Below are 14,819 nucleotides of genomic sequence, written 5' to 3'. Positions count from 1 at the left end.
ATAGAATTGGAAAGAAGGTTTGCACCTCTTCCACATTGGCCTTCAGAGCCATCAACTATCAAACCCATATGACCAAATATGCTCTGGACCTTGTCTGTCAAGCCTCTGCTCTGCTGGCTGCTACTCCTGACTGCCCCACTAAATCTGACGTAGCATCTAAACTATCTCTGGCTGCCCAAGTAAGCCAGACATTCCATTTGATGTAGTTATGATACTGCAGATGCTTCTGCATGGTCTGCAGTCTCTGCCTCTGTACTTCGAAGATATTCATGGCTACGTCTACAACACTTATGGAGGACTTCAAAGTCTAAAATAGTAGATGATCCTTTAGACCCTAACTTACTGTTTGGTAAACAGCATCTCTTTTGCAAAATCTACAAGAAAAGAGTAAGGAATTACAAGACATCAAGCATCTTCTTGTCTCCTATTCCTAAATATTACAGAAATTAACCTGCAAAAACTACATTTGTCAGAAGAAACACCTGCTGGGGTTCAGACAGAAGAGGGGCCAAAAGACAAATCTCTTCCAGGCCAGCCATCTCACAGCCCCCCACTAGACAACCCTATCAAGACAGAGAACCCAACAATGCAGGACTTCCTTGCCCACCTTCCCCTTTCTGTCCACCTCTCCCACTGCCTCCCCTTTTGGAAAACCATCACTACAGAGAAATAAGTTCTGGCTATAGTTCAAAAAGGATACTTCCTTTCTTGGAGAGAGAGCCCCCCCCCCTTTAAGGGGTATACTTTTCCCCCTAGGAAATCAGACACACCTCTTTCCACAGATTTTACAAAACCTTCTGAACCTGGGAACAATAGAACCTGTCCCATCAGGGCAAGAAGGAAAAGGCTTCTACTCGAGACTTTCTGGTCTCCAAAAAAGATGGGCCAGGGAGGCCCATTCTAGACCTTTCCCTTTTTAAACCTATTCTTAAGGTTCACACCTTCAGAATGTTGTCCCTACAAACTTTACTCCCTCTTATACCAGCACAGGCCTTCATGGCCACACTTGACCTGAAAGAAGCCTATCTGCATATCCCCATACAACGTTCCCACAGAAAATTCTTAGTTTTTCTAGACCCTCTTCTCTTTCAATTTACAGCATTGTCCTTTAGTTTGTCCACTGCTCCCAGAGTGTTCACAAAATGCCTGGCACCTGCCATAGCCTATTGCAGAACACAAGGGATTCAGATTTACCCTTATCTGGATGACATCCTTAATCTAGCAGAATGCAAGGAAATAATCCAAACCCATTTACAGTTCACCATTTCCCTGCTTCAAAGACTGGGGCTCACCCTCAACCTCCCAAAATCTTCCTCAAACCCAGAACAAGACAAAACATTTTTAGGTTGCAGGGTCAAGACAGACCTAATGAAAGCCCTTCTTCCCCAGGACAAAGTCAACTCCTTGTCCTCCCACTTCAAAACCATTATGCAGACCCAACAGATAACTGCAAGGCATTTTTTACAAATCTTGGGCCTAAATCATTTTCTTGGATGGTGAAAGCCAGGGTACTTTTGGCTAGGCTTATATAGGCCCTAGGGTCAATAGCCTAGTACCTACCTATGAACCTATAATGGCAGCCACCATTCTCATGCTACCACTGGCTAGAATGCACATGTGAAAGCTGCAGTGGTATATAAACAATATATGGTCACAACACACAGTATCCTTTAGAGTAAGAAATTACCCTCTTGCCCTGCCTGCAGTCAGAACTAAAATGGATTCAGCAAATTCAACTGAACCCAGGCCTTCCCCTGCAGTTACCCACCCCATACCAGTTCATGCATTAGACCTAGGATGGGGAGCCACAATGTCAAACTACAGGGTACAAGCAAAGTGGCACACTTCCATGAAGAACAAACATATCAACATGAGGGAAATGACAGCAGTCCTTCTGGCATTGAAAGCCTTCCCCTTTTTTACACCCAGGTGTTCTAATAATAATAGTTACCACCACAGTTGTGTCTTAACTCAAGAAGAGGGGGACAAAAGCCTACCCACCTCTGCAGACTAACCTTACTAATGTGGGACCTAGCATCGTACATCTCCTCACAGGGCAACAAACAAGCAGACTTTCTCAGCAGGACAACCTCTCCAAATCATGAATGGATGCTGGCAGGAATGTCTTTCTAGACATTGTCCATTGGTGGGGCACACCAAGTAGATTTGTTTGCCCCCCCAGAACAGACAACTGCAGACTTTCTGCTCCAAGACCCACTCTCCACTAGCATGGAGAATAGATGCATTCAGCATTTCATGGAAGGGTTGGTTTCTATATGCCTTTCCACCTTCCACCCTTCCCATTAATTCAAAAAGTCCTCCTGAAAATCAGGTGAGACTAACCAAAAAATCTTGCTGGTGACCCCCTACTGCCCAAGGCAGCACTGGTTCCCCTACTTCTCAGTCTAGCCATGGGAAATCACCACAAGTTACCCCACATAGTGGACCTTCTGACACAAGATGCATTCAGCATTTCATGGAAGGGTAGGTTTCTATATGCCCTTCCATCCTTCCCATTAATTCAAAAGTCATCCTGAAAATCAGGAGAGACTAACCAAAAATCTTACTGGTGACCCCCTACTGCCCAAGACAGCACTGGTTCCCCCTACTTCTCAGTTTAGTCAAGGGCAATCACCACAAGTTACCCCACAAGGTGGACCTTCTGACAACAAAAGGGAACCCTCATTCACCCACACTTGCAGATGTTGGCATTGACACTGTGGGTGATAAACTTTTAATTCCCTTCGGGCACCACTATTCAGAGGATGTGCTTTCAGTCCTAAGGGAGGCCAGGAAACCTACTACAAGGAAATCTTACTTGGCTAAACAGGAGAGAATTTCCAAGTGGTGTCTAGGCAAGGGCAGGTATCCATGCATCACATATCCACCCATAGTTCTTGCCTGTGTGTAACAACTAGTTAAGGGGGGACTTACAGTGAAGTCCACCTTTCAGCAATTTCAGCCTGCCTGCCACTAGATCCTCCCCTTCTAGCCAGGCTCAAGGTTAAGCTTAAGCTGTTCTTAAAAGGGGTCTTGCACATTAGACCACCAAGAAAATCCAATCCCACCACCCTGGAACCTGAACTTCATCCTCAATCTCGCACAGTCCCCATTTCAACCTGCTAGTATGGCTACTCTGCAAATGTGCACATGGAAGACAGTACTGCTAGTGGCTATAACTTTAGCCAGGAGGGTGCCAGTTACAGGCCCTGATGGCCTGACCCCTCCATACACTACCTTCCACAAGGACAGGGTAACTCTACAAACCAACCGTTCCTTTGTGCCTAAAGTGGTCAGTGATCTGTCCTTAAACCAATCTATTCATCTACCAACCTTCTTCCCCTCTCCCACCAATGAAAGTGAGACAATACTCCACTCCTGGATGTACACAGACAGCTAAGATTTAACCCAGACAAAACCAAATCCATAAAATCCAATCAGTTTTTTGTTTTCTTCCACCCCAGGGCCCTGGGCAAGGCAGTCTCCAAACAAACCATTGCATACTGGATTAGAAAAACTATTTGCCTATGTTACTCACACCATGGCAAAAAACTCCCACAGGGAGTAAAGGCTCACTCCACCCAGGGCAGTGGCAGCCTCCAAAGCCTTCTTAAAAGGCCTGGACACTGCATCCATCCTGGAAGCAGCCACATGGTCCACCATTCACTTTTCACCAAATGCTACAAGCTAGACAATGTCTCCAGAGCACGTGCAGGTTTTGCCAGAGCAATTCTTCAGGGCTTTATGGAATCAGCCACTTCTACTTCCTCCCTTCCAAGCTGTGATACTCTCCCACACCAAGAATACTGCAACATAGGAATAGAAGGACATAGAATAGTTGTGTAAAATCTTAACCATGACCATAGACATCCTCCTCTTCCATGTTGCAGTATTCCTTCCCACCCCCCTTCTCTATTCTCTCATTAACCTGTTTTTTGGTCTCCTGGTGATTATGCCCTACCCTATGCCCAATTTAACCACCAAATGGCTCTTTGATCCTATGGCTGACATCACTTGCTGCTCTATTTTGACAATCCTACTGGGCTTTCAAGTTCTGAGGTCTGTGCGTGTAGACGTCACATTTAAGGCCCCTGGTTTATGACCCTACATGTGATGTCCCACACAACTGCAACAGCCAAGCCAAAGCTTTTTTTTAGGAGCTGACTGAACGGATCGCCTGAGGTGGGAAATTCTATGCCAAGAATACTGCAACATGGAAGAGGACAACATCTATGGTTATGGTAAGATTTTACACAAATGTTCTGATATCTACCCATAGCATCCCACTGAGGAGTTCCATCTGAAGAAATGCAAGAGGAAGCACTTGGACTCTCCTCAAGAGTCCATCACAGAGGTTACGGACTTTGATGAAGTTGAAGGGTTCCCCAGTCACCTCCTGAAGATGTCTCATTTGGAGACCTCTTTGATCTTAAAACAGAGGTGGTTGGACCACCCTACAGTCCATCTGAGGAAGTCTGTATTCCTGGAGGCTTTCTGTACTGAGCCATCTACTTCCTGGTTTACTGTGCCCACTGATGAGCTTATTGAATTGGTCTCGATGGATATGGGAGCAAACTGACGGTTGAAACCATACCCAGGAGAACTGGACAAGATAATGGCACCACCTTAGAATAAGCAGATGTTCTTAGTGTGTTTCACTGTTGAGCTTGAAAGAACCAAAGGTGGAGGTGTATCCATCTTCATTAAATCCAAATACACCTCAAGACTGGTAAAACAGTACAACTCTCTTGAGCTACTCCAGGTCCAAATAATTATACACAAAATACCCTACCACATTGTTGGCTATGGAGTCATCACATTTGGGTTATCCCTGCCAGGGTAGGCCTCGGCTGGCCCAAATACCAGAGGCTTAATATTTCTGCATCTGTTGCTGTCGCTTCAGGACTGAAGTAAGGTTGTCAGTAGTATAAAGTAAGGCAGCCGACGTCATTACATCAGTCTTTCTTGCTGAGGAGCCCGAAGTGGAAGCAATTCACACGAGTGCTGGTTGGCCGCTACCCGAGTTTCATCTCCCGAATTGAAGCTGAAGTCTTCTAAAGCGAAGTACCCCATTGGGGATTCTTTTTTGTTGCACTAACCGATGTCAGAAAAAGTTAATTGTCTCGTCTGTGGAAAACAAATACCACGCCGAGACTTTCTGCGTCACTTGCTTAGGCCCAGACCACAATGTCCCTTGTGGTCACTTTTGTGCTTTGTATAATGCCGGAACTATACATCATTGGGCCCTTATTGTAGCTAGATATTTTCGCTTACAGTCCTCGAATTCTGATATGGCTTCAGTAAGCCATCTGACAGCAGATCTTCCGAAAAAAAATGTAAAGATAGACCACACAGGTCTAAACCTACCGATGACGTTTCAGTTAAGCTAGTAGTCCTCCATTCCTCAGGTGCTTTCACAGCCCCTGATGCCCACTTCTCTAAATTCGCAGGCTGCTACCGAGACCCTTTCAGAGTCCAGTATGCCAGAAAACACTTCGACTAAGGATCCTGCAGTTGTCTCTACCTTGGATGGGTCTGGAGCCGCTGAGCAGGCACCAGCTTTCGAGGAAATACTTCACACTACTGATTCTCGTCAGACTTCTTTCGTGTCTACCGTTCTTTGGAAAACTACTGAGTTTCTAAGGCCCAGGGTATGAATCGCACCCAAGAAACCAACGACCCAATCTGAAGCACCTGCTTCCTTGCCTCAGTCTTAAAATGCTTTAAATGGTGGAAGACCTTATGCTGATAAGAGGGAGCCAAGCTACCCCTTCCAAAAAAAAGGAGATCTGTCCCCAGTAGTTTTGTCTGAACAAGAGTCTGATGACTGTGATGCATCTGAATATGAAGACATGCAACCCCTCTCTGCTTATTAGGATTGTGATGCAGAAGATTCCATTCCTTCAGCCTCTCCACCCAAGGACTTTTCCTTTGGGGAAACCCTTTATACTTTAAGGGAGCATTTCCAATGTGAATGTCAGGACTACCCTCAGTCTAAAAAGAGACTCTGAGAATTCTTAGATCTTCCACAGCACAGACCCCTGGCTATTCCCCCCAGTCCTGGACATTGTGGACAATGTTTTCCTGGAATCCAGTTCGATTCCTGACACCCTACCTCCTGCACCCAGAAAACCTGACTAGTATTAGTCCCTGACTCTCACTTTTAAAAAATCCTACTGCTGACCCTGACGTAATTTCTCAAGGTCCTAAAGGAATTAAAGCAACCTCTAAGAATCCCACCCCCTCAGATAGGGATTCCTGAGGACTAGACAGATGGGGTAAAGTATACACCTCTGCTACTCTTGTTATCAGAGCACTAAATTGCCTGTTCCATATGTTAAAATTTCAGCAACATACCATGGAACTCCTCAAAACGTGTCTTCCTTTCCTGCTTCTGCAGAATCTAGAGTTACAAGACTTAATGCATTCTGCAAGTCAAGTAACTAAGCACACCTTACACTGTGGTTTTGACACCCTAGAAGCTTCTTGTAGGGCAGCAGTTACCGGTTTTGTGCTTAGAAGACATGCATGGCTTAAGAAACAGCCCTTGCCAGACCATGTTAAGTCTAAATTATTGGATGCACCCTTGCAGAAAGGCAACTTATGTGGCACTAAGGCAGAGGAGGTCTTAAAAAAGATGGAAGAAAAAGCTAAATCTATGCAGACAGTTAAGGATTTCCTACAGGTCCACCAGGCATTGCCCCTCCAAGTACTGGTCCTTTCCTGCTCTCACCAGGTAAGTTCAGCCCAGACCCTGGGGAAGCAGACCCCCCCAGACAGCAGCCACAGGGAATGCAGAGATAAAAGCAGTGGAGTTCCTCCACTTCAAAACCAGGGAGTTCTAAGCCACCCTCGTGGTGAGAACTCACAATGACTCTCCTTCCCCACTCCTCCCTCTGCCCACCTGCACTTACCCCTAGGAGGAAAACTCTCCTTTCATGCAAGCACCTGGGCCACCATTACCAACAACCGCTGAGTCCTCAACATAGTGTCCCAGGGATAGAAATTTTCTTTCCACACTCTTTCAACCCCAAAAGGGTTCCCAGATCTACCTCCAAACCAGTGGGCAGAGGTGAAAAATCTAGTCCCTTCCCTGCTCTATATGAGGGCAATAGAGCACGTTCCTGCAGAACAGATATGTCAAGGTTTCTACTCAAGACTTTTTCTTGTACCCAGAAAAGAGGGCACCTCGTGCCCCATCCTCTATCTATCCATTCTAAACACCTTCCTGGTGATACTAAAGTTTAAAATGCTCACCCTCCAGCAACTGCTACCCATACTCTCCAAGGATGCTTGGATAGCCACCCTAGACCTAAAAGAGGCCTTCCTCTGCATTCCTATCAGGAAATCATGCAGGACATATCTATGTTTCAGGGCAGGATTTCTGCACTTTATCTGCACTTCCCTTTTGGTTATCCACTGCTCCCAGAGTTTTCAGAAAATGTCTGGCTCCCACCATTGCCTTTTGTAGACAAAGGAATATCCAAACTTAACCATACTTAGATGACTGCCTAATTCAGGCAGACAGAAAAAGCTGCTCAAGCAGCTGGCCTTTGTAAAGTCCCTACTGACCTCCCTAGGGTACTCTATCAATTAAAAGAAATCCAAACTAGTACCCACCCAAAGGATTATATTTCTGGGAGTAAGTCTGGACACAGCATCCCAGATGCCATTCCTTACACCAGAAAAACCAAACTTACCTGACAGCCGACTTCTCTCAACTAGCCACCAGACCCCAGTTATCTGCAAGGAAAATCCTGCGAGCTCTGGGGTTCATGGCATCATGCATTCTACTCATTCCATATGCCAAACTGCATATGAAGAAACTTCAATGGTACCTAAAAAGCCTTGGTGTCAACACTTGTCAAGATCTGGAAACACTTATACCAATGATACCTTGCCTAAGAAAAGATTTTCTTTGGTGGGCAGCAGCATGCTCCCACAAGGGGACTACCTTTCTCACCACTCCCTGCTGCCCACACTCTCACCACAGACTTATCAGACTATGCCTGGGGTGCACACCTGGATGGCAAGTGCATACAGGGTCAATGGAGCCCAGAGCAAATCCATCTGCACATCAACCAAAGAGAGATGTTATCTGTCCAGCATGCATTGATAGCCTTCAGGCCCCTTCTCTCTCCAGGGGCTCTCCTGATCAAAACAGACAGCACCACTGTGATGTATATCAACAAGCAGGGAGGGACTCACTCCTACCCTCTATGCAGGCTGGCCATGACCCTTTGGCATACAGCCTCTGCCATACAACTCCACCTGTTAGCACAATTCCTGCTAGGTTCTCTCAACTCTCTGGCAGACCGTTTAAGCAGAAATCTTCTGGACCCACGCGAGTAACAGCTAGACAAAAGAGCCTTCACCCTAATAACTCAGAAATGGAGCACCCCGAAGGTCAACCTCTTTGCCTCCCACACCAACCATCAGCTCAGCAAGTTCTGCACCAGGGAGCATCACTGCAGGGCTTGGAAAGTGGATGCCCTATCCTTCCCCTGGGTCAATCTATCAATCTATGCATTTCCTCCACTATCTCTCATCACCAGGATACTGCTCAAAATAAAAGGAAAAAACAAGGATAATTCTTATTGCTCCGGACTGGCCTTGCCAGCACTGGTACCCACTGTTGCACAGCCTGTCCCAACTGCCACCATGGCATCTCATTCAGGCCCCAGCCCTCCTGACCCAGAGGGAAGGAGAATTCATGCATCCCCAATTGCAGACCCTTAGTTTGGCAGCCTGACTTATTCCCTGACCACTGATCTATCTGCCAACCTCAGTAAACAGGTTCTAGATGTTATATGTGAGGCCACAGACACCCTAGCACTAAAGTATTTTGCTGACAAGTGGAAAAGGTTCTGCCCCTGGATTCAGGCTAAGGGATCCGATATGGCATAGCCTCCCTACCTCTCATCCTGGATTACCTAGCTGACCTGCTACACAGTGGTCTCTTCTTCCTATATTAAAATTCATGCATCTGCTATCTCAGCCCATTTCCACACTGAGCAGCCCCTTTTCTCACATCCTCTGATCAAGCAATTCCTCAGAGGGGCTGGCAACTTGAGGCCACCCAGAAGAGCACCTACCCCAGCTTGGGACCTTAACTTTGTGTTGGAAAAGCTCACCCTACCCCCCGCCCCCCTTTGAACCAGTGTCTTCAGCAGAGTTAAAATCTCTCTCCTGGAAGACCGCTTTTCTTTTGGCCATAACTTCAGCCAGAAGAGTCTCCGAGCTACAAGCACTCATGGCTGTGGAACCCTTCATCATTTTCCATGCTGACAGGGTTCCCTCAAGACTAACCCATCCTTCATGCCCAAAGTGTTGTCCAGTGTGGCTGTCAACCAATCCATTTATTTGCCCACCTTTTTCCCTAACCCACAAAACAAGGGGGAAAGGATTCTGCACTTCCTAGATGTGCGCAGACAGCTCAGATTCTATCTAGACAGGACTAAATTGAGAAAGTCTGATCAATTACTGGTTAGCGTTGCTGCAGGGGCAGAGGGCAAAAGCCATCTCCAAACAAACAATTTCCAAATGGCTAGCACATTGCATCCATTTCTGTTACAAGTAACACGGAAAACCTTCCTCTAAGGGGGTCAGGACTCACTCCACCAGAGCAGCCTCCACCTCTGCATCTTTCCTCAGAGGAGTCCCCACCAGGGACATCCTGGAGGCTGCCACCTAGACATCTGTTTACACTTTCACCAAGCATTACCACCAGCCTATCTTCAATTCCAGGGCAGGCTTTGCCACTGCAGTCTTGCAGGGCATCATAGCCAGGTCCTAGTCTCCTTGACTGCCTCCACCCTTTTCTCAGCTTTGGGAATCAACCCAAATGTGATGACTGCAACAGTGAAACACAAAGAACATAGTACAGTTGTGTACACTTACCATAAATGTAGATGTTGGAGTGTATTCACTGTTGCAATCCTGGTTTCCCTCCCTCCCCTCCTCTCTCTCTCTCCTTAAAGGAACATTTTGGTACTTACTTTCTACTGGTGTGGTTCTTCCACCATAATCTGGCTCCCACTTGGGGGCTCTTGACAGGGTAAAAAAAACTGATATAATTGCGTTGGCTGCCTTACTTTATACTACTGACGACCTGACATCAGTCCTGAAGTGACAGCAACCAACGCAGAAATACTAAGCCTCTGGTATTCAGGCCGGCCGAGGGCTACCCTGGCAGGGATAACCCAAATGTGATGACTGCAACAGTGAATACACTCTAGCATCTACATTTATAGTAAGTGTACACAACTGTTCTCTTTAAGGTAAAGGGGTGCGTGTTGATGCAATGTTGATGGTGGCGTCTACCAAAAAGGAACTTACCAAAGAGAGTTCCAAGTTCCACTGCTCATCCCACTAAAAGGGAGTATAGGGTAATGGACAGTTTTGGGAAACTAGTCTATGCTTCAGCACCCTTTGCCTTAACTCGTCCGTTCCAATAGAGCTCAGGAAGTTTGCACTGTAACTTCCAATGGGCGGAGCCTAAACCATTTGACTGAATTAAATTATGTACTCACATTTCAAACAAATGTTCATTTCTTTGGAACCATAGCTGTTAAGAAAAGTATAAATGACAAACCATTCAGCGCAAACTTTTTTATACTGGTTAGTATTCCTTGCATTCTAGGTCTTAAACTGAATTTTATAAGTCCCAGTCAACACTATTATGTTTGTAATATCTCCGCAACCACTTGTTACACACATGCTGTCAGCAGCATTGTATTCAACTAGTTGAAAGCTTTCATATGAGGCTAAGGAGTTCTGTTACTTTGTTAAAATATTTAGAAAAATGTGAATATTTTATATATTTTATAACATAATTATATTAATAAAATTTAAATAAAATTAAAAATCAAATTAATTATAAAGCAACTAATATATCTTTACCTGCACTAGACAAAGGTCAAATATTAATTCAGCTGAGTTTGCCACTGTATAAGCTTTAAGATGAAATCTTTTGAAACCATGTACATAGCTTTGTTTTGATATTATTAATGCAACTATAAATGAGCAATATTTGATGCCTAGAGGCATCAGTAGGAGTTAACTGCAGAATGCACCTGGAGGTGTCACTTGGATGTAATGAGTTAAAGTTGAAGAATTATTTGGCACATTTTACAAGGCTACAGAGGAATTTGATTAAGGAATTGTCAAATACCTTACCAGGATCATTTTCTGCAGAGGTCCATTCATCCGTGACTTCTCAGTTGGCTACCCTGCAGTCTATTTCATCTATGGGGCTCATTTTGCATGTAGCCCAAAATACTGGATAGCCATCAAAAGATTCTTGTCTGCAAAGGATCTTATTCAGAGGATGCTTTTCTTTTCCCAAGTTCCTCCACAGAAAGATTCCCCTATGTTCCACCCAATTAGCAGGAACAAGCAGCTCTATCAAATTCAAAAGTTGCTGAATAAAAGTCTTCCAAGAGGTACGCCTCCCAGACCAGTGTGTGTCTGGAATTTGCTCTAGGTTCTTGCTGTCAAAAAAAACAGGGGGCCTAAGACTCATTTTGGGTCTCAGTTATTTGTAAAAGAAAAGTCCAAGTTCTGGATGGTCACAGTTCAGTCCATTCTGCCTTTCCTTCAGGAGGACAACTGGATGTGCTGTCTAGATCTTCAGGATGTGTACTATCATATAAAAATGAACAGATGCTCATGAAGATATCTACACTTCTGTCTGGGAGACATCATTATCAGTTCAGAGCCCTGCCCTTTTGCTTTACCACAGCCCCCAGGGTGTTCAGATTTGTGCAGTGGTAGCAGCTCATCTGTGACTGAGAATTTGTTGTTTCCATATTTAGATGATTGACTCCTAACCTCACCAACCAGGCATCTTCTGGAAAAGGCCAGCGCTTACCTTCTACATCTACCTCAGTCTCTGGGGATTACAATAAACCTGGTAAAGTCTCAACCAGCTCAAGCCTTAGATTTTATTGGGGCTTATCTAGACAGTCAGTTACAAAGTTGTCCTGCTTCAAAGCAGAATATTTTGAAATTGCATGTCAGTCAAGTTCTGTCTCATCCCTCGCCCCCAGCAAGATTAATACCCAAAGCCCTTGGGTCGATGACTGATGCAATAACTTTATTACCCACTGCTCGACTTCATATGAGAATTCTTCAGTGGGTTCTAGCAGTGCAATGGTCTCACTGAACGACCTCTGCGATATCCAATGAAATTCTCAGGTTTGCAGAAATTCTCTACAATGATGGATACATTTCGAAGAGATTAATCAAGGCCACCCATTTGATCTTTCTCCTCTGAAAGCCACATTGACCAAGGATGCCTCCCATTTGGGGTGGGCATTACTTGGGGTGAACAGTTCAAAACGTGGTCCCAAGAGGAGACCAATTTGCATATAAATGTTCTGGAGACGACTGGTGCTTTTAGCATTGCAGGTCCTTCAGGGCTCTCTTCCACTAGGAGTTATTGCTACTCAGACTAACATGTCAGTTTGGTATATCAACAAACTGGGGGAACCAGATCTTATCCTCTATGCTGAGATGCAATGAGAGTTTGACAATGGGTGAGCTTCTCTAACCACTTTCTAGTAGTGACAAACTTACCAGGGAAATACAACTTATTAGCAGACAAGCTCAACAGGACCATCCTGACAAGTGGTCTCTATCAGTGGCAAAGATATTCCACAGAGGTCGTCAACCATGCTGCAATCTGTTTGCCTCTCCCCTCAGTAAATGCAGCAGGTTCTTTGTCCTAACTCCTCCCAGGGACAAGTCAGCAAGAGATGCCCTAGTCCACGTTTGGCCCACCAGTCTCCTTTGTGCTTACTCTCTTCTACCCCTAATACTCGTTTCTTCCAAAAGCCAGTCTGTTGAGCAGAGTAATCCTTATTGCTCTCTTCTGGTCTAGTATGTCCTCCATGGACACTGGACCCCAGTCCAGATCTTCTGTTTCACCCATCAGAGATGATTCATCCAGGCATTGCAGGCCTTAAGTTGACCTCATGATTTCTCCAATACCAATGATGGCTCGAAATTCCAGGCTTTCCTCTACAGTTCATCAAATCCTTTCTTCATCTCACAAACCTTCAACCAAACAAGACCAAATGGAAAACATTTTCTTTGTGAGTGATCAGAGACTTGGATCCCTTTACTGCTGCAATCCCAAACCATTTTAATTTCCTTGCCTCTATTTTTCATACTGGGGCAAGCTTCTCTGCTATTAAAGTACAGTTAGCAGCCATCTCCATCTACCACATTGGCAATAAGGCTTCTCCTTTAGCTTCAACTAAGCTGTGCAATGCTTTCTTAAAAGGTAAATTTTTGCTTGGGCCTCCAATTCGAGATCCCACTCACCTTGGGATCTATTTGACTTTGGTATTGCAATTTTTAGTAATCCTCTGAACCCTTAGCTAAAGTAGACCTTAAGTTTTTATCTTGAAAAACTGTCTTTTTTGGTGGCAATTGCTTCAGCAAGATGAGTTTCAGAACTCCAAGCGCACTATTCAGAACCACCCTATCTAATTTTTCACAATGATGGGGTTACCCTGCACACTAATGCTTCCTTTCTACCTAAAGTGTCACCTGAATCAAACATAAGTCATTAACCTACAAATTTTCTTAAAATTTGAGAATAAAGGAGGAATATACCCTTCATCTCCTAGACAAGTTTGTTTTTACCTACATAGAACCAAGAGGAGAAACCAGTTTCAAAGATTACTATAGCAAAATGGAATGGATAACAGAGCATCTGATGTCCTTCTATTCACATTTTGCAGTATTTTTTACTCTTGGGTTGTCTCCTCTTGCTACCTGAACATTCGGCCAGTCTTCAAAAGCCTGTAGTATTGCAAGGTGTGTGGGATGTCTGACATGGCTAGACGAGCGTGGGCCATAAAAGTGATGTCTGCATGTACCAGACATCAGACCTTCTCTACCACCAGTCAGACGTCAGCTGTTCCTGCCATACTGGCCATTGGATCAAAAATCCTTCAGATAAATACCCCGTTGTGGACCCTTTGTTGTCATTGCATACTAGTGTGTTCATGTCATCTAAAAGGGGCAAGTGCAAATGTGGCCATCAGATTTCCCATAAAGACTCCAATGAGCTTTACCTCTTTTGCTTAGGACCATCCCAAAACCACAAGGCCTGCCCCATTTGCCAGGCCTTCATCCAAAAAACACTGAGGCAGAATCCACACCCTGAGTAAATAACATCTTAAACAGTTAGCATTAGGTATGGAGGGGCTTGTCTGATCTGCCTGCCAAGCCACCCAAGAAAAAGGCCAAGACCCTAAGGCCTGAAACCATAGCTGCACCTCCCAACATTCATCCTGTGGCCGACAGCCTGGAGGAACAATCGGTTCCTGCTGATTTGGGTGTAGTGAGTACCAGCGTGGAAGCTGCAGAACACCGTGTGAAGAGCACATCCGTGGAGGCCCTGCAGATGTCTGCTTCTGATGCTGAGGGGGAACCCAGGCTTGCATCAGCTGACCAAGATGGATCCCTCCCATGCCACACTGCCATCCGACCCTAGGCTTTCTCTGGCCCAGATGCCACCAAGGCCTTCCTTAAAGGAAAGAGGAAGCATACCACTCCTACTGTTAAAAGCCAACTAGATTGGCAAGCTTGCTCACAAATCCTTTTCAATGCATTCATAACCCTGTAACCTACTATTTCTGTAGCTTCTCCAGTCCTTCCCACTGTGTTGAGTCCTAGGCCCCTAGCATTAGACTCATCTCAGGTGGTGGAGGAGGAATCCTGAGTCCACTTCAGAGGAATCCCTCTCCTGTCTCAACTTCCCTCCCTTCTTGGCTATGCCTCCCCAGAGGAAGTTTGCTGAAGCA

The sequence above is a fragment of the Protopterus annectens genome, chromosome 3.part0, assembly GCF_019279795.1.
Source record: "Protopterus annectens isolate FY-2018-M chromosome 3.part0, PAN1.0, whole genome shotgun sequence".
Lineage (NCBI taxonomy): Eukaryota > Metazoa > Chordata > Ceratodontiformes > Protopteridae > Protopterus > Protopterus annectens.
Note: the sequence above shows the minus strand (reverse complement) of the source record.